The following is a 27,968-nucleotide window of genomic DNA, read 5'->3' on the forward strand; positions in this document are numbered from 1 at the left end:
AAAACCACAAATAAACACTGAAAAACCACAAATAAACACTGAAAAAGACAAATAAACACTGAAAAAAGACAAATAAACACTGAAAAAACACATATAAACACTGAAAAACTACAAATAAACATTGAAAAAAGACAAATAAACATGGAAAAAAGACAAATAAAGAAAAAGGCAATACAAAGAGAATCAAAACTATTAGAAATTAGGAACAGCAGAAACAAAACAATGACACAGACAATGACCTCTGAGACAGAGACAATGACCTCTGAGACACAGACAATGACCCCTGAGACACAAACAATGACCCCTGAGACACAGACAATGACCTCTGAGACAGAACAATGACCTCTGAGATGGAACAATGACCTCTGAGACACAGAACAATGACCCCTGAGACACAGACTGACCCCTGAAATACAACAATGACCCCTGAAACACAACAATGACCCCTAAAACAAAGACAATGACCCCTGAAACACAACAATGACCCCTGAAACACAACAATGACCTCTGAGACAGAGACAATGACCTCTGAGACACAGACAATGACCCCTGAGACACAAACAATGACCCCTGAGACAGAGACAATGACCCCTGAAACAGAACAATGACCCCTGAAACACAGACAATGACCCATGAAACACAACAATGACCCCTGAATGACCTCTGAGATGGAACAATGACCTCTGAGACACAGACAGTGACCTCTGAGACACAGAACAATGACCCCTGAGACACAGACTGACCCCTGAAACACAACAATGACCCCTAAAACAAAGACAATGACCCCTGAAACACAACAAAGACCTCTGAGACAGAGACAATGACCCCTGAGACACAAACAATGACCCCTGAGACACAGACAATGACCCCTGAAACAGAACAATGACCCCTGAAACACAACAATGACCCCTGAAAGACAACAATGACCCATGAAACACAACAATGATCCCTAAAACACAGACAATGACCCCTGAAACACAACAATGACCCCTGAAACACAACAATTACCCATGAAACACAACAATGACCAATGAAACACAGACAATGACCCCTGACACAGAACAATGACCTCTGAGACACAGACAATGACCCCTGAGACAGAACAATGACCTCTGAGACACAGACAATGACCCCTGAAACACAACAATGACCCCTAAAACACAGACAATGACCCCTGAAACACAACAATGACCCATGAAACACAACAATGACCCATGAAACACAACAATGACCTCTGAAACACAACAATGACCCCTAAAACACAGACAATGACCCCGAAACACAGACAATGACCCCTGAAACACAACAATGACCCATGAAACACAACAATGACCCATGAAACACAACAATGACCCCTGAAACACAACAATGACCCATGAAACACAACAATGACCCCTGAAAGACAACAATGACCCCTGAAAGACAACAATGACCCCTAAAACACAGACAATGACCCCTAAAACACAGACAATGACCCCTGAAACACAGACAATGACCCCTGAAACACAACAATGACCCATGAGACACAACAATGACCCCTGAAAGACAACAATGACCCCTGAAACACAACAATGACCCCTGAAAGACAACAATGACCCATGAAACACAACAATGACCCCTGAAACACAACAATGACCCCTGAAAGACAACAATGACCCCTGAAACACAACAATGACCCCTGAAAGACAACAATGACCCATGAAACACAACAATGACCCCTAAAACACAGACAATGACCCCTGAAACACAACAATGACCAATGAAACACAGACAATGACCCCTGACACAGAACAATGACCTCTGAGACACAGACAATGACCCCTGAGACAGAACAATGACCTCTGAGACACAGACAATGACCCCTGAGACAGAACAATGACCCCTGAAACAAAGACAATGACCCCTGAAACACAACAATGACCCCTAAAACACAGACAATGACCCCTGAAACACAACAATGACCCATGAAACACAACAATGACCCATGAAACACAACAATGACCTCTGAAACACAACAATGACCCCTAAAACACAGACAATGACCCCTAAAACACAGACAATGACCCCTGAAACACAGACAATGACCCATGAAACACAACAATGACCCCTAAAACACAGACAATGACCCATGAAACACAACAATGACCCCTGAAACACAACAATGACCCCTGAAAGACAACAATGACCCATGAAACACAACAATGACCCCTAAAACACAGACAATGACCCCTGAAACACAACAATGACCCCTGAAACACAACAATGACCAATGAAACACAGACAATGACCCCTGACACAGAACAATGACCCCTGAAACACAGACAATGACCCCTGAAACACAACAATGACCCCTGAAACACAGAAAATGACCCCTGAAACACAACAATAACCCCTGAAACACAGACAATGACCCCTGAAACTCAACAATGACCCCTGAAACACAGAAAATGACCCCTGAAACACAACAATGACCCCTGAAACACAACAATGACCCCTGAAACAAAGACAATGACCCCTGAAACACAACAATGACCCCTGAAACACAACAATGACCCCTGAAACAAAGACAATGACCCCTGAAACACAACAATGACCCCTGAAACACAGAAAATGACCCCTGAAACACAACAATGACCCCTGAAACACAACAATGACCCCTGAAACACAGAAAATGACCCCTGAAACACAACAATGACCCCTGAAACACAACAATGACCCCTGAAACAAAAACGAAGACCCCTGAAACACAACAATGACCCCTGAAACATAACAATGACCCCTGAAACAAAGACAATGACCCCTGAAACACAGACAATGACCCATGAAACACAACAATGACCCCTAAAACACAGACAATGACCCATGAAACACAACAATGACCCCTGAAACACAACAATGACCCCTGAAAGACAACAATGACCCATGAAACACAACAATGACCCCTAAAACACAGACAATGACCCCTGAAACACAACAATGACCCCTGAAACACAACAATGACCCCTGAAACACAGAAAATGACCCCTGAAACACAACAATGACCCCTGAAACATAACAATGACCCCTGAAACAAAGACAATGACCCCTGAAACACAGACAATGACCCCTGAAACACAGACAATGACCCCTGAAACACAACAATGACCCCTGAAACAAAGACAATGACCCCTGAAACACAACAATGACCCCTGAAACACAACAATGACCCCTGAAACAAAGACAATGACCCCTGAAACACAGACAATGACCCCTGAAACACAGAACAATGACCCCTGAAACACAGAACAACAGCAACAACAAACTAAAACAACAACAGAGACACAAAAATGAGACAAAGAATGACTTCAGGGGCTCATGAATGACACAAAGACACACAAACCTGTCAAACTACTGACACTGGCACTAAATTACATCAGCCCAGCTGTAAGTAATGAATCTGAGTCATAGTTAAACTTGTGTTTTGGTCCAGCGCTGCGTTTTATCTGAGAACTGATGCGACTTCATGTGAGCTGGAGCTCCATGCCGCCGCCTGACTCTGACACAGCTGAGGGACGTCCCACACCAGGTCACCCACAGGCTCCACGGGCCTCCTCTGGATTGTACAAATACTCCCTCTACGTCTTATTCATTTGAAGCAGTCTGTCGTAGAACAAAGACGCAGAAAGACAGCAAAGAGACAGCAGAGAGGAGGTTTGAGGGTCAGTTTAACCCGAGTTAGTGTCGGCTGCTCCACCTTCATGTGTTGGACAATACTGCCACCGTGTGGACACATGGTGTCGCTTCTTATCTGCAGGGGTCAGAGGTCAGGGTTTGGTTCAGACTCAGTCCTGCTCGCTGGATGGAGTAAAAACAGATTTTATGGCTCTAATTTCACTGGAAAGTTTATCTATGGTGTATTATTAGAAATTATTGCCCTACTGCGATCCCAAGCTTCCTCATGCAGGACACATGTGACTTCAGACTGATGCAAAGGAACCAAAGGGTTGACACCATGAGGTTAAAAACAATTATGGAAATCTGTAAAGTATTCAATAGAACCCTGATAATGACCTGTTTTATATGCTAAGTCATAGTTAGCTTAAAAGGACCAAAGGCACTGCTGGGATTTGAACCCAGGATCTCCTGTTTACTAGACAGGCACTTTGACCAACTAAGCCACAGCGCCACATAAGACATAAAAATGATGAAAGAATAAAGATCTGGAATTGGATAATCTCCCGGAAATGTTTCTGTTTCTGTATTTATCAGACGCTTTTATCCAAAGCGACTTACAAATGAAGATATAACAGCTTTATAAAAAGCTAACAATAAGCTACATAGAAGGAACCCAGGAGTCCGACTCTGTCAGAGGTGACAGAGTAGAGATAGGGTGCAGGCTTAGAAGGAAGAGCAGAAAGATAAAGTGCAGAGATAGAGGGGGTAGGGAAGTACAAGGTAAGTGCTGGGATAGGAGATGCTCTCTGAAGAGCTGGGTTTTCAGGAGCTTCTTGAAGATAGACAGGGACGCCCCTGAGGCAAGAGACACAAAACATCCAGAGACACAAAACCACCACGAAGAGACACAAAACATCCCAAAACTAATTCTGATTTCTAAAAACATTTTTATCAAGTCTTACCAAAGAAGAAACTGATAATAATCATGATGTTCATCATTTAATTAAGAGAACCAATGTAAAGTAGAACCCTGATAATGACCTGTTTTATATGCTAAGTCATCGTTAGCTTAACAGGACTACAGGCACTGCTGGGATTTGAACCCAGGATCTCCTGTTTACTAGACAGGCACTTTGACCAACTAAGCCACAGCACCACATAAGCCATAAAAATGATGAAAGACACAAAACATTCAGATACACAAAACGACCACAAAGAGACACAAAATGACCACAGAGAGACACAAAACGACCACAGAGACACAAAACAACCACAAAGAGACACAAAACGATCACAAAGAGAAACAAAACAACCACAAAGAGATACAAAACATCCAGAGACACATAACGACCACAAAGAGACACAAAACATCCAGAGACACAAAACAACCACAAAGAGACACAAAACGACCACAGAGACACAAAATGACCACAAAGAGAGACAAAACTACCACAAACAGACATAAAATGACCACAAAGAGACACAAAACGACCACAGAGACACAAAACAACCACAAAGAGACACAAAACAACCACAAAGAGACACAAAATGACCACAAGAGACAAAACGACCACAAAAAGACACAAAACGACCACAGAGACACAAAACAACCACAGAGAGGCACAAAACGACCACAGAGACACAAAACAACCACAGAGAGACACAAAACAAGCACAGAGAGACACAAAACAACCACAAAGAGAGACAAAACAAGCACAAAGAGATACAAAACATCCAGAGACACAAAACAACCACAAAGAGACACAAAACGACCACAGAGACACAAAATGACCACAAAGAGAGACAAAACTACCACAAACAGACATAAAATGACCACAAAGAGACACAAAACAACCACAGAGACACAACAACTACAAAGAGACACAAAACGACCACAAAGAGACACAAAACGACCACAGAGAGACACAAAACGACCACAGAGAGACAAAACAACCACGGAGAGACACACAATTACCTTAAAGTGACACAAAACATCCAGAGACACAAAACAACCACAAAGAGATAAAAAACATCCAGAGACACAAAACAACCACAAAGAGAAACAAAACGACCACAGAGACACAAATGACCACAAAGAGAGACAAAACTACCACAAACAGACATAAAATGAACAAAAAGAGAGACTAAACAACCACAGAGACACAACAACTACAAAGAGACACAAAACAACCACAAAGAGACACAAAATGACCACAGAGACAGAAAACAACCACAGAGAGACACAAAACGATCACAGACACACAAAACAACCACAGAGAGACACAAAACAACCACAAAGAGAGACAAAACAACCACAGAGAGACACAAAATTACCAGAAAGAGACACAAAACATCCAGAGACACAAAACAACCACAAAGAGACACAAAACGACCACAGAGACACAAAATTACCAGAAAGAGACACAAAATTACCAGAAAGAGACACAAAACAACCACAGAGAGGCACAAAACATCCAGAGACACAAAACGACCACAAAGAGACACATAACAACCACAAAGAGACACAAAACTACCACAAAGACACACAACAACTACAAAGAGACACAAAACGATCACAAAGAGAAGCAAAACGATCACAAAGAGACACAAAACAACCACAGAGAGACATAAAACTACAACAAAGAGACACAAAACGACCATAAAGAGACAGAAAATTACCAGAAAGACACACAAAACAACCACAGAGACACAAAACAACTACAAAGAGACACAAAACGACCACAAACAGACACAAAACAACCACAGAGAGACATAAAATGACCACAAAGAGACACAAAACATCCAGATACACAAAACAACCACAAAGAAACACAAAATGACCACTAGAGACAAAACGACCACAAAGAGTCACAAAACATCCAGAGACACATAACGACCACAGAGACACAAAACAAGCACAGAGAGACACAAAACGACCAGAAAGAGACACAAAAAATCCAGAGACACAAAACAACCACAAAGAGACACAAAACGACCACAGAGACACAAAATGACCACAAAGAGAGACAAAACTACCACAAAGAGACACAAAACGACCACAAAGAGACACAAAACGACCACAGAGAAACACAAAACGACCACAGAGAGACACAAAACGACCACAGAGAAACACAAAACGACCACAGACAGACAAAACAACCACAGAGAGACACACAATTACCTTAAAGTGACACAAAACATCCAGAGACACAAAACAACCACAAAGAGATGAAAAACATCCAGAGACACAAAACAACCACAAAGAGAAACAAAACGACCACAAACAGACATAAAATGAACACAAAGAAAGACTAAACAACCACAGAGACACAACAACTACAAAGAGACACAAAACAACCACAAAGAGACACAAAATGACCACAGACACACAAAACAACCACAGAGAGACACAAAACGATCACAGACACACAAAACAACCACAGAGAGACACAAAACAACCACAAAGAGAGACAAAACAACCACAGAGAGACACAAAATTACCAGAAAGAGACACAAAACATCCAGAGACACAAAACAACCACAAAGAGACACAAAACGACCACAGAGACACAAAATTACCAGAAAGAGACACAAAATTACCAGAAAGAGACACAAAACAACCACAGAGAGGCACAAAACATCCAGAGACACAAAACGACCACAAAGAAACACATAACAACCACAAAGAGACACAAAACTACCACAAAGACACACAACAACTACAAAGAGACACAAAACTATCACAAAGAGACACAAAACGATCACAAAGAGACACAAAACAACCACAGGGAGACATAAAACTACAACAAAGAGACACAAAACGACCATAAAGAGACAGAAAATTACCAGAAAGACACACAAAACAACCACAGAGACACAAAACAACTACAAAGAGACACAAAACAACCACAAAGAGACACAAAACGACCACAAACAGACACAAAACAACCACAGAGAGACATAAAATGACCACAAAGAGACACAAAACATCCAGATACACAAAACAACCACAAAGAAACACAAAATGACCACAGAGACACAAAACGACCACAAAGAGTCACAAAACATCCAGAGACACATAACGACCACAGAGACACAAAACAACCACAGAGAGACACAAAACGACTACAAAGAGAGACAAAACAAGCACAGAGAGACACAAAACGACCAGAAAGAGACACAAAACATCCAGATACACAAAACAACCACAAAGAAACACAAAATGACCACTAGAGACAAAACGACCACAAAGAGACACAAAACATCCAGAGACACATAACGACCACAGAGACACAAAACAAGCACAGAGAGACACAAAACGACCAGAAAGAGACACAAAAAATCCAGATACACAAAACAACCACAAAGAAACACAAAATGACCACTAGAGACAAAACGACCACAAAGAGTCACAAAACATCCAGAGACACATAACGACCACAGAGACACAAAACAAGCACAGAGAGACACAAAACGACCAGAAAGAGACACAAAAAATCAAGAGACACAAAACAACCACAAAGAGACATAAAACGACCACAGAGACACAAAATTACCACAAAGAGAGACAAAACTACCACAAAGAGACACAAAATTACCAGAAAGAGACACAAAAAACCACAGAGAGGCACAAAACATCCAGAGACACAAAACGACCACAAAGAGACACAACAACTACAAAGAGACACAAAACAACCACAAAGAGACACAACAACTACAAAGAGACACAAAACGATCACAAAGAGAAACAAAACAACCACAGAGAGACACAAAACTACTACAAAGAGACACAAAACTACTACAAAGAGACACAAAACGACCACAAGAGATAAAACGACCACAAAGAGACACAAAACATTCAGATACACAAAACGACCACAAAGAGACACAAAATGACCACAGAGAGACACAAAACGACCACAGAGACACAAAACAACCACAAAGAGACACAAAACGATCACAAAGAGAAACAAAACAACCACAAAGAGATACAAAACATCCAGAGACACATAACGACCACAAAGAGACACAAAACATCCAGAGACACAAAACAACCACAAAGAGACACAAAACGACCACAGAGACACAAAATGACCACAAAGAGAGACAAAACTACCACAAACAGACATAAAATGACCACAAAGAGACACAAAACGACCACAGAGACACAAAACAACCACAAAGAGACACAAAACAACCACAAAGAGACACAAAATGACCACAAGAGACAAAACGACCACAAAAAGACACAAAACGACCACAGAGACACAAAACAACCACAGAGAGGCACAAAACGACCACAGAGACACAAAACAACCACAGAGAGACACAAAACAAGCACAGAGAGACACAAAACAACCACAAAGAGAGACAAAACAAGCACAAAGAGATACAAAACATCCAGAGACACAAAACAACCACAAAGAGACACAAAACGACCACAGAGACACAAAATGACCACAAAGAGAGACAAAACTACCACAAACAGACATAAAATGACCACAAAGAGACACAAAACAACCACAGAGACACAACAACTACAAAGAGACACAAAACGACCACAAAGAGACACAAAACGACCACAGAGAGACACAAAACGACCACAGAGAGACAAAACAACCACGGAGAGACACACAATTACCTTAAAGTGACACAAAACATCCAGAGACACAAAACAACCACAAAGAGATAAAAAACATCCAGAGACACAAAACAACCACAAAGAGAAACAAAACGACCACAGAGACACAAATGACCACAAAGAGAGACAAAACTACCACAAACAGACATAAAATGAACAAAAAGAGAGACTAAACAACCACAAAGAGACACAAAACATCCAGAGAGACACAACAACTACAAAGAGACACAAAACGACCACAAAGAGACACAAAACGACCACAGACAGACAAAACAACCACAGAGAGACACACAATTACCTTAAAGTGACACAAAACATCCAGAGACACAAAACAACCACAAAGAGATGAAAAAAATCCAGAGACACAAAACAACCACAAAGAGAAACAAAACGACCACAAACAGACATAAAATGAACACAAAGAAAGACTAAACAACCACAGAGACACAACAACTACAAAGAGACACAAAACAACCACAAAGAGACACAAAATGACCACAGACACACAAAACAACCACAGAGAGACACAAAACGATCACAGACACACAAAACAACCACAGAGAGACACAAAACGATCACAGACACACAAAACAACCACAGAGAGACACAAAACGATCACAGACACACAAAACAACCACAGAGAGACACAAAACAACCACAAAGAGAGACAAAACAACCACAGAGAGACACAAAATTACCAGAAAGAGACACAAAACATCCAGAGACACAAAACAACCACAAAGAGACACAAAACGACCACAGAGACACAAAATTACCAGAAAGAGACACAAAATTACCAGAAAGAGACACAAAACAACCACAGAGAGGCACAAAACATCCAGAGACACAAAACGACCACAAAGAAACACATAACAACCACAAAGAGACACAAAACTACCACAAAGACACACAACAACTACAAAGAGACACAAAACTATCACAAAGAGACACAAAACGATCACAAAGAGACACAAAACAACCACAGGGAGACATAAAACTACAACAAAGAGACACAAAACGACCATAAAGAGACAGAAAATTACCAGAAAGACACACAAAACAACCACAGAGACACAAAACAACTACAAAGAGACACAAAACAACCACAAAGAGACACAAAACGACCACAAACAGACACAAAACAACCACAGAGAGACATAAAATGACCACAAAGAGACACAAAACATCCAGATACACAAAACAACCACAAAGAAACACAAAATGACCACAGAGACACAAAACGACCACAAAGAGTCACAAAACATCCAGAGACACATAACGACCACAGAGACACAAAACAACCACAGAGAGACACAAAACGACTACAAAGAGAGACAAAACAAGCACAGAGAGACACAAAACGACCAGAAAGAGACACAAAACATCCAGATACACAAAACAACCACAAAGAAACACAAAATGACCACTAGAGACAAAACGACCACAAAGAGACACAAAACATCCAGAGACACATAACGACCACAGAGACACAAAACAAGCACAGAGAGACACAAAACGACCAGAAAGAGACACAAAAAATCCAGATACACAAAACAACCACAAAGAAACACAAAATGACCACTAGAGACAAAACGACCACAAAGAGTCACAAAACATCCAGAGACACATAACGACCACAGAGACACAAAACAAGCACAGAGAGACACAAAACGACCAGAAAGAGACACAAAAAATCAAGAGACACAAAACAACCACAAAGAGACATAAAACGACCACAGAGACACAAAATTACCACAAAGAGAGACAAAACTACCACAAAGAGACACAAAATTACCAGAAAGAGACACAAAAAACCACAGAGAGGCACAAAACATCCAGAGACACAAAACGACCACAAAGAGACACAACAACTACAAAGAGACACAAAACAACCACAAAGAGACACAACAACTACAAAGAGACACAAAACGATCACAAAGAGAAACAAAACAACCACAGAGAGACACAAAACTACTACAAAGAGACACAAAACTACTACAAAGAGACACAAAACGACCACAAGAGATAAAACGACCACAAAGAGACACAAAACATTCAGATACACAAAACGACCACAAAGAGACACAAAATGACCACAGAGAGACACAAAACGACCACAGAGACACAAAACAACCACAAAGAGACACAAAACGATCACAAAGAGAAACAAAACAACCACAAAGAGATACAAAACATCCAGAGACACATAACGACCACAAAGAGACACAAAACATCCAGAGACACAAAACAACCACAAAGAGACACAAAACGACCACAGAGACACAAAATGACCACAAAGAGAGACAAAACTACCACAAACAGACATAAAATGACCACAAAGAGACACAAAACGACCACAGAGACACAAAACAACCACAAAGAGACACAAAACAACCACAAAGAGACACAAAATGACCACAAGAGACAAAACGACCACAAAAAGACACAAAACGACCACAGAGACACAAAACAACCACAGAGAGGCACAAAACGACCACAGAGACACAAAACAACCACAGAGAGACACAAAACAAGCACAGAGAGACACAAAACAACCACAAAGAGAGACAAAACAAGCACAAAGAGATACAAAACATCCAGAGACACAAAACAACCACAAAGAGACACAAAACGACCACAGAGACACAAAATGACCACAAAGAGAGACAAAACTACCACAAACAGACATAAAATGACCACAAAGAGACACAAAACAACCACAGAGACACAACAACTACAAAGAGACACAAAACGACCACAAAGAGACACAAAACGACCACAGACAGACAAAACAACCACAGAGAGACACACAATTACCTTAAAGTGACACAAAACATCCAGAGACACAAAACAACCACAAAGAGATGAAAAACATCCAGAGACACAAAACAACCACAAAGAGAAACAAAACGACCACAAACAGACATAAAATGAACACAAAGAAAGACTAAACAACCACAGAGACACAACAACTACAAAGAGACACAAAACAACCACAAAGAGACACAAAATGACCACAGACACACAAAACAACCACAGAGAGACACAAAACGATCACAGACACACAAAACAACCACAGAGAGACACAAAACAACCACAAAGAGAGACAAAACAACCACAGAGAGACACAAAATTACCAGAAAGAGACACAAAACATCCAGAGACACAAAACAACCACAAAGAGACACAAAACGACCACAGAGACACAAAATTACCAGAAAGAGACACAAAATTACCAGAAAGAGACACAAAACAACCACAGAGAGGCACAAAACATCCAGAGACACAAAACGACCACAAAGAAACACATAACAACCACAAAGAGACACAAAACTACCACAAAGACACACAACAACTACAAAGAGACACAAAACTATCACAAAGAGACACAAAACGATCACAAAGAGACACAAAACAACCACAGGGAGACATAAAACTACAACAAAGAGACACAAAACGACCATAAAGAGACAGAAAATTACCAGAAAGACACACAAAACAACCACAGAGACACAAAACAACTACAAAGAGACACAAAACAACCACAAAGAGACACAAAACGACCACAAACAGACACAAAACAACCACAGAGAGACATAAAATGACCACAAAGAGACACAAAACATCCAGATACACAAAACAACCACAAAGAAACACAAAATGACCACAGAGACACAAAACGACCACAAAGAGTCACAAAACATCCAGAGACACATAACGACCACAGAGACACAAAACAACCACAGAGAGACACAAAACGACTACAAAGAGAGACAAAACAAGCACAGAGAGACACAAAACGACCAGAAAGAGACACAAAACATCCAGATACACAAAACAACCACAAAGAAACACAAAATGACCACTAGAGACAAAACGACCACAAAGAGACACAAAACATCCAGAGACACATAACGACCACAGAGACACAAAACAAGCACAGAGAGACACAAAACGACCAGAAAGAGACACAAAAAATCCAGATACACAAAACAACCACAAAGAAACACAAAATGACCACTAGAGACAAAACGACCACAAAGAGTCACAAAACATCCAGAGACACATAACGACCACAGAGACACAAAACAAGCACAGAGAGACACAAAACGACCAGAAAGAGACACAAAAAATCAAGAGACACAAAACAACCACAAAGAGACATAAAACGACCACAGAGACACAAAATTACCACAAAGAGAGACAAAACTACCACAAAGAGACACAAAATTACCAGAAAGAGACACAAAAAACCACAGAGAGGCACAAAACATCCAGAGACACAAAACGACCACAAAGAGACACAACAACTACAAAGAGACACAAAACAACCACAAAGAGACACAACAACTACAAAGAGACACAAAACGATCACAAAGAGAAACAAAACAACCACAGAGAGACACAAAACTACTACAAAGAGACACAAAACTACTACAAAGAGACACAAAACGACCACAAGAGATAAAACGACCACAAAGAGACACAAAACATTCAGATACACAAAACGACCACAAAGAGACACAAAATGACCACAGAGAGACACAAAACGACCACAGAGACACAAAACAACCACAAAGAGACACAAAACGATCACAAAGAGAAACAAAACAACCACAAAGAGATACAAAACATCCAGAGACACATAACGACCACAAAGAGACACAAAACATCCAGAGACACAAAACAACCACAAAGAGACACAAAACGACCACAGAGACACAAAATGACCACAAAGAGAGACAAAACTACCACAAACAGACATAAAATGACCACAAAGAGACACAAAACGACCACAGAGACACAAAACAACCACAAAGAGACACAAAACAACCACAAAGAGACACAAAATGACCACAAGAGACAAAACGACCACAAAAAGACACAAAACGACCACAGAGACACAAAACAACCACAGAGAGGCACAAAACGACCACAGAGACACAAAACAACCACAGAGAGACACAAAACAAGCACAGAGAGACACAAAACAACCACAAAGAGAGACAAAACAAGCACAAAGAGATACAAAACATCCAGAGACACAAAACAACCACAAAGAGACACAAAACGACCACAGAGACACAAAATGACCACAAAGAGAGACAAAACTACCACAAACAGACATAAAATGACCACAAAGAGACACAAAACAACCACAGAGACACAACAACTACAAAGAGACACAAAACGACCACAAAGAGACACAAAACGACCACAGAGAGACACAAAACGACCACAGAGAGACAAAACAACCACGGAGAGACACACAATTACCTTAAAGTGACACAAAACATCCAGAGACACAAAACAACCACAAAGAGATAAAAAACATCCAGAGACACAAAACAACCACAAAGAGAAACAAAACGACCACAGAGACACAAATGACCACAAAGAGAGACAAAACTACCACAAACAGACATAAAATGAACAAAAAGAGAGACTAAACAACCACAGAGACTCAACAACTACAAAGAGACACAAAACAACCACAAAGAGACACAAAATGACCACAGAGACACAAAACAACCACAGAGAGACACAAAACGATCACAGACACACAAAACAACCACAGGGAGACACAAAACAACCACAAAGAGAGACAAAACAACCACAGAGAGACACAAAATTACCAGAAAGAGACACAAAACATCCAGAGACACAAAACAACCACAAAGAGACACAAAACGACCACAGAGACACAAAATTACCAGAAAGAGACACAAAATTACCAGAAAGAGACACAAAACAACCACAGAGAGGCACAAAACATCCAGAGACACAAAACGACCACAAAGAAACACATAACAACCACAAAGAGACACAAAACTACCACAAAGACACACAACAACTACAAAGAGACACAAAACGATCACAAAGAGACACAAAACGATCACAAAGAGACACAAAACAACCACAGAGAGACATAAAACTACAACAAAGAGACACAAAACGACCATAAAGAGACAGAAAATTACCAGAAAGACACACAAAACAACCACAGAGACACAAAACAACTACAAAGAGACACAAAACGACCACAAACAGACACAAAACAACCACAGAGAGACATAAAATGACCACAAAGAGACACAAAACATCCAGATACACAAAACAACCACAAAGAAACACAAAATGACCACTAGAGACAAAACGACCACAAAGAGTCACAAAACATCCAGAGACACATAACGACCACAGAGACACAAAACAAGCACAGAGAGACACAAAACGACCAGAAAGAGACACAAAAAATCCAGAGACACAAAACAACCACAAAGAGACACAAAACGACCACAGAGACACAAAATGACCACAAAGAGAGACAAAACTACCACAAACAGACATAAAATGACCACAAAGAGACACAAAACAACCACAGAGACACAACAACTACAAAGAGACACAAAACGACCACAAAGAGACACAAAACGACCACAGAGAAACACAAAACGACCACAGAGAGACACAAAACGACCACAGAGAGACAAAACAACTACAGAGAGACACACAATTACCTTAAAGTGACACAAAACATCCAGAGACACAAAACAACCACAAAGAGATGAAAAACATCCAGAGACACAAAACAACCACAAAGAGAAACAAAACGACCACAGAGACACAAATGACCACAAAGAGAGACAAAACTACCACAAACAGACATAAAATGAACACAAAGAAAGACTAAACAACCACAGAGACACAACAACTACAAAGACACACAAAACAACCACAGAGAGACACAAAACGATCACAGACACACAAAACAACCACAGAGAGACACAAAACAACCACAAAGAGAGACAAAACAACCACAGACAGACACAAAATTACCAGAAAGAGACACAAAACATCCAGAGACACAAAACAACCACAAAGAGACACAAAACGACCACAGAGACACAAAATTACCAGAAAGAGACACAAAATTACCAGAAAGAGACACAAAACAACCACAGAGAGGCACAAAAGATCCAGAGACACAAAACGACCACAAAGAAACACATAACAACCACAAAGAGACACAAAACTACCACAAAGACACACAACAACTACAAAGAGACACAAAACGATCACAAAGAGACACAAAACAACCACAGAGAGACATAAAACTACAACAAAGAGACACAAAACGACCATAAAGAGACAGAAAATTACCAGAAAGACACACAAAACAACCACAGAGACACAAAACAACTACAAAGAGACACAAAACAACCACAAAGAGACACAAAACGACCACAAACAGACACAAAACAACCACAGAGAGACATAAAATGACCACAAAGAGACACAAAACATCCAGATACACAAAACAACCACAAAGAAACACAAAATGACCACAGAGACACAAAACGACCACAAAGAGTCACAAAACATCCAGAGACACATAACGACCACAGAGACACAAAACAACCACAGAGAGACACAAAACGACTACAAAGAGAGACAAAACAAGCACAGAGAGACACAAAACGACCAGAAAGAGACACAAAAAATCCAGAGACACAAAACAACCACAAAGAGACATAAAACGACCACAGAGACACAAAATTACCACAAAGAGAGACAAAACTACCACAAAGAGACACAAAATTACCAGAAAGAGACACAAAAAACCACAGAGAGGCACAAAACATCCAGAGACACAAAACGACCACAAAGAGACACAACAACTACAAAGAGACACAAAACAACCACAAAGAGACACAACAACTACAAAGAGACACAAAACGATCACAAAGAGAAACAAAACAACCACAGAGAGACACAAAACTACTACAAAGAGACACAAAACTACTACAAAGAGACACAAAACGACCACAAGAGACAAAACGACCACAAAGAGACACAAAACATCCAGAGACACAAAACGACCACAGAGACACAAAACGACCACAGAGACACAAAACAACCACAGAGAGACATAAAACTACCACAAAGAGACACAAAACGACCACAAAGAGACAAAAAATTACCAGAAAGAGACACAAAACAACCACAGAGACATAAAACAACTACAAAGAGACACAAAACAACCACAAAGAGACACAAAATGACCACAAGAGACAAAACGACCACGAACAGACACAAAACAACCACAAAGTGACAAAAAACGATCACAGAGACACAAAACAACCACAAAGAGACACAAAATTACCACAAGAGACACATAACGACCACAAAGACACACAAAACATCCAGAGACACAAAACAACCACAAAGAGACACAAAACGACCACAGAGACACAAAATGACCACAAAGAGACACAAAACGACCACAGAGACACAAAATGACCACAAAGAGAGACAAAACTACCACAAACAGACATAAAATGACCACAAAGAGAGACTAAACAACCAAAGAGACACAACAACTACAAAGAGACACAAAACGATCACAAAGAGACACAGAACAACCAAAAAGAGACACAAAATAACTACAAAGAGACACATAACAACCACAGTGAGACACATAACAAGCAAAAAGAGACACAAAACTACCACAAAGAGACACAAAACATTCAGATACACAAAACGACCACAGAGAGACACAAAACGACCACAAAGAGACACAAGATGACCACAGAGAGACACAAAACGACCACAGAGACACAAAACAACCACAGAGAGACACAAATTCACCAGAAAGAGACACAAAACAACACTTACATGCTAGGTCATAGTTAGCTTAACAGGACTACAGGCACTGCTGGGATTTGAACCCAGGATCTCCTGTTTACGAGACAGGCACTTTGACCAACTAAGCCACAGCACCACATAAGTCACAAAACAGATGAAAGAAAAAAGAACAGGAACTGGATCCCCTTTGTCCTGAACTGGATCCACTTGAGGAAGTAGCTCCAGAGACTCTCCCAAAACTAATTCTGATTTCTAAAAACATTATCAAGTCTGTGACACAAAACGACCACAGAGAGACACAAAATGACCACAAAGAGACACAAAATGACCACGAAGAGAGACAAAACAACCGCAGAGACACAACAAATACAAAGAGACACAAAACAACCACAAAGAGACACAAAATACCTACAAAGAGACAAAAAACAACCACAAAAAGACACAAAACAACCACAGAGAGACACAAAACGACCACAGAGAGACACAAAACGACCACAGAGACACAAAAAAACTAAAAAGAGACACAAAACGATCACAAAGAGACACAAAATGACCACCAAGAGAGACAAAACTACCACAGAGAGACACAAAACGACCACAGAGAGACAAAACAACCACAGAGAGACACACAATTACCTTAAAGTGACACAAAACATCCAGAGACACAAAACAACCACAAAGAGAAAAAAAAACATCCAGAGACACAAAACAACCACAAAGAGAGACAAAACTACCACAAACAGACATAAAATGAACACAAAGAGAGACTAAACAACCACAGAGACACAACAACTACAAAGAGACACAAAACAACCACAAAGAGACACAAAATGACCACAGACACACAAAACAACCACAAAGAGAGACAAAACAACCACAGAGAGACACAAAATTACCAGAAAGAGACACAAAACATCCAGAGACACAAAACAACCACAAAGAGACACAAAACGACCACAGAGACACAAAATTACCAGAAAGAGACACAAAACAACCACAGAGAGGCACAAAACATCCAGAGACACAAAACGACCACAAAGAAACACATAACAACCACAAAGAGACACAAAACTACCACAAAGAGACACAACAACTACAAAGAGACACAAAACGATCACAAAGAGACACAAAACGATCACAAAGAGACACAAAACAACCACAGAGAGACATAAAACTACAACAAAGAGACACAAAACGACCATAAAGAGACAGAAAACGACCACAAAGAGACACAAAACAACCACAGAGACACAAAACAACTACAAAGAGACACAAAACAACCACAAAGAGACACAAAACGACCACAAACAGACACAAAACAACCACAGAGAGACATAAAATGACCACAAAGAGACACAAAGCATCCAGATACACAAAACAACCACAAAGAAACACAAAATGACCACTAGAGACAAAACGACCACAAAGAGTCACAAAACATTCAGAGACACATAATGACCACAGAGACACAAAACAACCACAGAGAGACACAAAACGACTACAAAGAGAGACAAAACAAGCACAGAGACACAAAATTACCACAAAGAGAGACAAAACTACCACAAAGAGACACAAAATTACCAGAAAGAGACACAAAACGACCACAAAGAGACACATAACAACCACAAAGAGACACAACAACTACAAAGAGACACATAACGACCACAAAGACACACAAAACATCCAGAGACACAAAACAACCACAAAGAGACACAAAACGACCACAGAGACACAAAATGACCACAAAGAGACACAAAACGACCACAGAGACACAAAATGACCACAAAGAGAGACAAAACTACCACAAACAGACATAAAATGACCACAAAGAGAGACTAAACAACCAAAGAGACACAACAACTACAAAGAGACACAAAACGATCACAAAGAGACACAGAACAACCACAAAGAGACACAAAATAACTACAAAGAGACACATAACAAGCAAAAAGAGATACAAAACTACCACAAAGAGACACAAAACATTCAGATACACAAAACGACCACAGAGAGACACAAGATGACCACAGAGAGACACAAAACGACCACAAAGAGACACAAGATGACCACAAAGAGACACAAAACGACCACAGAGACACAAAACAACCACAGAGAGACACAAAATCACCAGAAAGAGACACAAAACAACACTTACATGCTAGGTCATAGTTAGCTTAACAGGACTACAGGCACTGCTGGGATTTGAACCCAGGATCTCCTGTTTACGAGACAGGCACTTTGACCAACTAAGCCACAGCACCACATAAGTCACAAAACAGATGAAAGAAAAAAGAACAGGAACTGGATCCCCTTTGTCCTGAACTGGATCCACTTGAGGAAGTAGCTCCAGAGACTCTCCCAAAACTAATTCTGATTTCTAAAAACATTATCAAGTCTGTGACACAAAACGACCACAGAGAGACACAAAACGACCACAGAGACACAAAAAAACTAAAAAGAGACACAAAACGATCACAAAGAGACACAAAATGACCACCAAGAGAGACAAAACTACCACAAAGAGACAAAAAACTACCACAAAGAGACACAAAATTACGAGAAAAAGACACAAAACTACCACAAAGAGACATAAAACTACCAGAAAGAGACACAAAACTACCACATAGACAGAAAACAACCACAAAGAGACAATAAACAACCACAAAGAGACAATAAACAACCACAAAGAGACACAAAACTACCAGAAAGAGACACAAACCTACCACAAAGAGACACAAAATTACCAGAAAGAGACACAAAACAACCACAGAGACACAACAACTACAAAGAGACAAAAAAAGATCACAAAGAGACACAAAACGACCACAAAGAGAGACAAAACTACCACAAAGAGACACAAAACATCCAGAGACACATAACAACCACAAAGACACACAAAACAACCACAGAGAGACACATAACAAGCAGAAAGAGACACAAAACTTCCCAAAACTAATTCTGATTTCTAAAAACATTTTTATCAAGTCTGACCAAAGAACAGACTCATAATAATCATGATGTTCATCATTTAAAGGTTCATCATTTAATTTAGAGGACCAATGAAAAACATTCAGTAGAACCCTGATAATGACCTGTTTTATATGCTAAGTCATAGTTAGCTTAAAAGGACCAAAGGCACTGCTGGGATTTGAACCCAGGATCTCCTGTTTACTAGACAGGAACTTTGACCAACTAAGCCACAGCACCACATAAGTCATAAAAATGATGAAAGACACAAAACATTCAGATACACAAGACGACCACAAAGAGACACAAGATGACCACAGAGAGACACAAAACGACCAAAGAGACACAAAACCACCACAGAGAGACACAAAACGACTACAAAGAGAGACAAAACAACCACAGAGAGACACAAAACATCCAGAGACACAAAACAACCACAAAGAGACACAAAACGACCACAGAGACACAAAATGACCACAAAGAGACACAAAACGACCACAGAGACACAAAATGACCACAAAGAGAGACAAAACTACCACAAACAGACATAAAATGACCACAAAGAGAGACTAAACAACCAAAGAGACACAACAACTACAAAGAGACACAAAACGATCACAAAGAGACACAGAACAACCACAAAGAGACACAAAATAACTACAAAGAGACACATAACAACCACAGTGAGACACATAACAACCACAAAGAGACACAAGATGACCACAGAGAAACACAAAACGACCACAGAGAGACACAAAACGACCACAGAGACACAAAACAACCACAGAGAGACACAAAATCACCAGAAAGAGAGACAAAACAACAAAAGAGAGACAAAAAATTACCAGAAAGAGACACAAAACATCCAGAGACACATAACAAGCAGAAAGAGACACAAAACAACCACAGAGAGACACATAACAAGCAGAAAGAGACACAAAACATCCCAAAACTAATTCTGATTTCTAAAAACATTTTTATCAAGTCATGATGTTCATCATTTAATTAAGAGAACCAATGTAAAGTAGAACCCTGATAATGACCTGTTTTATATGCTAAGTCATCGTTAGCTTAACAGGACCACAGGCACTGCTGGGATTTGAACCCAGGATCTCCTGTTTACTAGACAGGCACTTTGACCAACTAAGCCACAGCACCACATAAGTCATAAAAATGATGAAAGACACAAAACATTCAGATACACAAAACGACCACAAAGAGACACAAGATGACCACAGAGAGACACAAAACGACCACAGAGACACAAAACAACCACAGAGAGACACAAAACGACTACAAAGAGAGACAAAACAACCACAGAGAGACACAAAATTACCAGAAAGAGACACAAAACATCCAGAGACACAGCACCACATAAGTCACAAAACAGATGAAAGAAAAAAGAACAGGAACTTGATCCCCTTTGTCCTGAACTGGATCCACTTGAGGAAGTAGCTCCAGAGACTCTCCCAAAACTAATTCTGATTTCTAAAAACATTATCAAGTCTGTGACACAAAACGACCACAGAGAGACACAAAATGACCACAAAGAGACACAAAATGACCACAAAGAGAGACAAAACTACCACAAACAGACATAAAATGACCACAAAGATAGACTAAACAACCAAAGAGACACAACAACTACAAAGAGACACAAAACGACCACAAAGAGACACAAAATAACTACAAAGAGACACATAACAAGCAAAAAGAGACACAAAACTACCACAAAGAGACACAAAACATTCAGATACACAAAACGACCACAAAGAGACACAAGATGACCACAGAGAGACACAAAAGGACCACAAAGAGACACAAGATGACCACAGAGAGACACAAAACGACCACAAAGAGACACAAGATGACCACAGAGAGACACAAAACGACCACAGAGACACAAAACAACCACAGAGAGACACAAAATCACCAGAAAGAGAAACAAAACATCCAAAGACACAAAACGACCACAGAGACACAAAACCACCACAGAGAGACACAAAACGACTACAAAGAGAGACAAAACAACCACAGAGAGACACACAACATCCTGAGACACAAAACAACCACAAAGAGACACAAAACGACCACAGAGACACAAAATGACCACAAAGAGAGACAAAACTACCACAAACAGACATAAAATGACCACAAAGAGAGACTAAACAACCAAAGAGACACAACAACTACAAAGAGACACAAAACGATCACAAAGAGACACACAACAACCACAAAGAGACACAAAACTAACACAAAGAGTCACAAAGCTACCACAAAGATACAAAAAACTACCAGAAAGAGACACAAAATAACCACAGAGACACAAAACAACTACAAAGAGCCACAAAACAACCACAGAGAGACAAAAAAAAGACCACAGAGACACAAAACAACCACAGAGAGACACAAAACGATCACAGAAACACAAAACAACCACATAGAGACAAAAAACGAACACAGACACACAAAACAACCACAGATAGTCACAAAACAACCACAAAGAGAGACAAAATAAGCACAGAGAGACACAAAATTACCAGAAAGAGACACAAAACATCCAGAGACACAAAACAACCACAAAGAGACACAAAACGACCACAGAGACACAAAACGACCAAAAAGAGACACAACAACTACAAAGAGACACAAAACGATCACAAAGAGAAACAAAACGATCACAAAGAGACACAAAACAACCAAAAAGAGACACAACAACTACAAAGAGACAAAAAAAGATCACAAAGAGACACAAAACGACCACAAAGAGAGACAAAATTACCACAAGAGACACATAACGACCACAAAGACACACAAAACATCCAGAGAGACACAAAACTACTACAAAGAGACACAAAACGACCACAAGAGACAAAACGACCACAAAGAGACACAAAACATCCAGAAACACAAAACGACCACAAAGAGACACAAAACGACCAGAAAGAGACACAAAAAATCCAGAGACACAAAACAACCACAAAGAGACATAAAACGACCACAGAGACACAAAATTACCACAAAGAGAGACAAAACTACCACAAAGAGACACAAAATTACCAGAAAGAGACACAAAAAACCACAGAGAGGCACAAAACATCCAGACACACAAAACGATCACAAAGAGAAACAAAACAACCACAGAGAGACACAAAACTACTACAAAGAGACACAAAACTACTACAAAGAGACACAAAACGACCACAAGAGACAAAACGACCACAAAGAGACACAAAACATCCAGAGACACAAAACGACCACAAAGAGACACAAAACGACCACAAAGAGACAAAAAATTACCAGAAAGAGACACAAAACAACCACAGAGACATAAAACAACTACAAAGAGACACAAAACAACCACAAAGAGACACAAAATGACCACAAGAGACAAAACGACCACGAACAGACACAAAACAACCACAGAGTGACAAAAAACGATCACAGAGACACAAAACAACCACAAAGAGACACAAAATTACCACAAGAGACACATAACGACCACAAAGAGAGACAAAACTACCAAAGAGACACAACAACTATAAAGAGACACAAAACGATCACAAAGAGACACAGAACAACCACAAAGAGACACAAAATAACTACAAAGAGACACATAACGACCACAAAGAGACAAAAAACGATCACAAAGAGACACAGAACAACAACAAAGAGACACAAAACTACCACAAAGAGTCACAAAGCTACCACAAAGAGACAAAAAATGACCAGAAAGAGACACTAAACGACCACAGAGACACAAAACAACCACAGAGAGGCACAAAACGACAACAAAGAGAGACAAAACAACCACAAAGAGACACAAAATGACCACAAGACTCATAACGACCACAAAGACACACAAAACATCCAGAGACACAAAACAACCACAAAGAGACACAAAATGACCACAGAGAGACACTAAACGACCACAGAGACACAAAACAACCACAGAGAGACACAAAACGACTACAAAGAGAGACAAAACAACCACAGAGAGACACAGAATTACCAGAAAGAGACACAAAACATCCAGAGACACAAAACAACCACAAAGAGACACAAAACGACCACAGAGACACAAAATGACCACAAAGAGACACAAAACAACCACAGAGACACAAATCAACCACAGAGACACAAAACTACCACAAACAGACATAAAATGACCACAAAGAGAGACTAAACAACCAAAGAGACAAAACAACTACAAAGAGACACAAAACGATCACAAAGAGACACAAAACAACCACAAAGAGACACAAAACGACCACAGAGACACAAAATGACCACAAAGAGACAAAAAACAACCACAGAGACACAAAACAACCACAGAGAGACACAAAACATCCAGAGACACATAACGACCACAAAGAGATACAAAACATCCAGAGACACAAAACAACCACAAAGAGACACAAAACGACCACAGAGACACAAAATGACCACAAAGAGACACAAAACAACCACAGAGACACAAAACAACCACAGAGAGACACAAAACGATCACAAAGAGACACAAAACAACCACAAAGAGACACAAAACTACCACAAAGAGAAACAAAGCTACCACAAAGAGACAAAAAATGACCAGAAAGAGACACAAAACAACCACAGAGACACAAAACAACTACAAAGAGACACAAAACAACCACAAACAGACACAAAACGACCACAAAGAGACACAAAACAACCACAGAGAGTCACATAACAACCACAAAGAGACACAAAACGACCACAGAGAGACACATAACAAGCAGAAAGAGACACAAAACATCCCAAAACTAATTCTGATTTCTAAAAACATTTTTATCAAGTCTGACCAAAGAACAGACTCATAATAATCATGATGTTCATCATTTAAACGTTCATCATTTAATTTAGAGGACCAATGAAAAACATTCAGTAGAACCCTGATAATGACCTGTTTTATATACTAAGTCATCGTTAGCTTAACAGGACCACAGGCACTGCTGGGATTTGAACCCAGGATCTCCTGTTTACAAGACAGGCACTTTGACCAACTAAGCCACAGCACCATATAAGTCATAAAAATGATGAAAGACACAAAACATTCAGATACACAAAACGACCACAAAGAGACACAAGATGACCAGAGAGACACAAAACGACCACAAAGACACAAAACAACCACAGAGAGAGACATAACCACCACAGAGAGACACAAAACTACTACAAAGAGACACAAAACGACCACAAGAGACAAAACGACCACAAAGAGACACAAAACATCCAGAGACACAAAACGACCACAGAGACACAAAACAACCACAGAGAGACACAAAACGACTACAAAGAGAGACAAATCAAGCACAGAGAGACACAAAACGACCAGAAAAAGACACAAAACGACCACAGAGACACAAAACTACCACAAAGAGACACAACAACTACAAAGAGATACATAACGATCACAAAGAGAAACAAAACAACCACAAAGAGACATAAAACTACCACAAAGAGAGACAAAACGACAACAAAGAGACAAAAAATGACCAGAAAGAGACACAAAACAACCACAGAGACACAAAACAACTACAAAGAGACACAAAACAACCACAAAGAGACACAAAATGACCACAAGAGACAAAACGACCACGAACAGACACAAAACAACCACAGAGGGACATAAAACGACCACAGAGACACAAAACAACCACAGGGTGACAAAAAACTATCACAGAGACACAAAACAACCACAAAGAGACACAAAATTACCACAAGAGACAAAACGACCACAAAGACACACAAAACATCCAGAGAGACAAAACAACCACAAAGAGACACAAAACGACCACAGAGACACAAAATGACCACAAAGAGACACAAAACGACCACAGAGACACAAAATGACCACAAAGAGAGACAAAACTACCACAAACAGACATAAAATGACCACAAAGAGAGACTAAACAACCAAAGAGACACAACAACTGCAAAGAGACACAAAACGATCACAAAGAGACACAGAACAACCACAAAGAGACACAAAATAACTACAAAGAGACACATAACAACCACAGTGAGACACATAACAAGCAAAAAGAGACACAAAACTACCACAAAGAGACACAAAACATTCAGATACACAAAACGACCACAAAGAGACACAAGATGACCACAGAGAGACACAAAACGACCACAAAGAGACACAAGATGACCACAGAGAGACACAAAACGACCACAGAGACACAAAACAACCACAGAGAGACACAAAATCACCAGAAAGAGAAACAAACATCCAAAGACACAAAACGACCACAGAGACACAAAACAACCACAGAGAGACACAAAACGACCACAAAGAGAGACAAAACAACAAAAGAGAGACAAAAAATTACCAGAAAGAGACACAAAACAACACTTACTAATAATTATATGCTAAGTCATAGTTAGCTTAACAGGACTACAGGCACTGCTGGGATTTGAACCCAGGATCTCCTGTTTACGAAACAGGCACTTTGACCAACTAAGCCACAGCACCACATAAGTCACAAAACAGATGAAAGAAAAAAGAACAGGAACTGGATCCCCTTTGTCCTGAACTGGATCCACTTGAGGAAGTAGCTCCAGAGACTCTCCCAAAACTAATTCTGATTTCTAAAAACATTATCAAGTCTGTGACACAAAACGACCACAGAGAGACACAAAATGACCACAAAGAGACACAAAATGACCACGAAGAGAGACAAAACAACCGCAGAGACACAACAAATACAAAGAGACACAAAACAACCACAAAGAGACACAAAACAACCACAGAGAGACACAAAACGACCACAGAGAGACACAAAATACCTACAAAGAGACAAAAAACAACCACAAAAAGACACAAAACAACCACAGAGAGTTACAAAACGACCACAGAGAGACACAAAACGACCACAGAGACACAAAAAAACTAAAAAGAGACACAAAACGATCACAAAGAGACACAAAATGACCACCAAGAGAGACAAAACTACCACAAAGAGACACAAAATTACGAGAAAAAGACACAAAACTACCACAAAGAGACATAAAACTACCAGAAAGA

General features: G+C 39.9%; 8 non-coding genes across 8 annotated transcripts; all 8 read right to left on the reverse strand.

The window, feature by feature from the left end:
- Positions 1–4,091: 4,091 nt before the first annotated feature.
- Positions 4,092–4,165, reverse strand: trnat-agu (transfer RNA threonine (anticodon AGU)). The gene has a single exon. It is a non-coding gene; the product is annotated as a tRNA-Thr (tRNA).
- A 571-nt stretch (positions 4,166–4,736) lies between these two features.
- Positions 4,737–4,810, reverse strand: trnat-agu (transfer RNA threonine (anticodon AGU)). Its single transcript has one exon. It is a non-coding gene; the product is annotated as a tRNA-Thr (tRNA).
- Positions 4,811–18,006: 13,196 nt separating this feature from the next.
- Positions 18,007–18,080, reverse strand: trnat-cgu (transfer RNA threonine (anticodon CGU)). The gene has a single exon. It is a non-coding gene; the product is annotated as a tRNA-Thr (tRNA).
- Positions 18,081–20,131: 2,051 nt separating this feature from the next.
- Positions 20,132–20,205, reverse strand: trnat-cgu (transfer RNA threonine (anticodon CGU)). The gene has a single exon. It is a non-coding gene; the product is annotated as a tRNA-Thr (tRNA).
- An 872-nt stretch (positions 20,206–21,077) lies between these two features.
- trnat-agu (transfer RNA threonine (anticodon AGU)) lies at positions 21,078–21,151 on the reverse strand. Its single transcript has one exon. It is a non-coding gene; the product is annotated as a tRNA-Thr (tRNA).
- Positions 21,152–21,995: 844 nt separating this feature from the next.
- Positions 21,996–22,069, reverse strand: trnat-agu (transfer RNA threonine (anticodon AGU)). Its single transcript has one exon. It is a non-coding gene; the product is annotated as a tRNA-Thr (tRNA).
- Positions 22,070–25,876: 3,807 nt separating this feature from the next.
- Positions 25,877–25,950, reverse strand: trnat-ugu (transfer RNA threonine (anticodon UGU)). The gene has a single exon. It is a non-coding gene; the product is annotated as a tRNA-Thr (tRNA).
- A 1,392-nt stretch (positions 25,951–27,342) lies between these two features.
- Positions 27,343–27,416, reverse strand: trnat-cgu (transfer RNA threonine (anticodon CGU)). The gene has a single exon. It is a non-coding gene; the product is annotated as a tRNA-Thr (tRNA).
- Positions 27,417–27,968: the final 552 nt, after the last annotated feature.

The sequence above is a fragment of the Leuresthes tenuis genome, unplaced genomic scaffold (genome assembly GCF_036924035.1).
Source record: "Leuresthes tenuis unplaced genomic scaffold, fLeuTen1.0.hap1 SCAF_23, whole genome shotgun sequence".
NCBI lineage: Eukaryota > Metazoa > Chordata > Actinopteri > Atheriniformes > Atherinopsidae > Leuresthes > Leuresthes tenuis.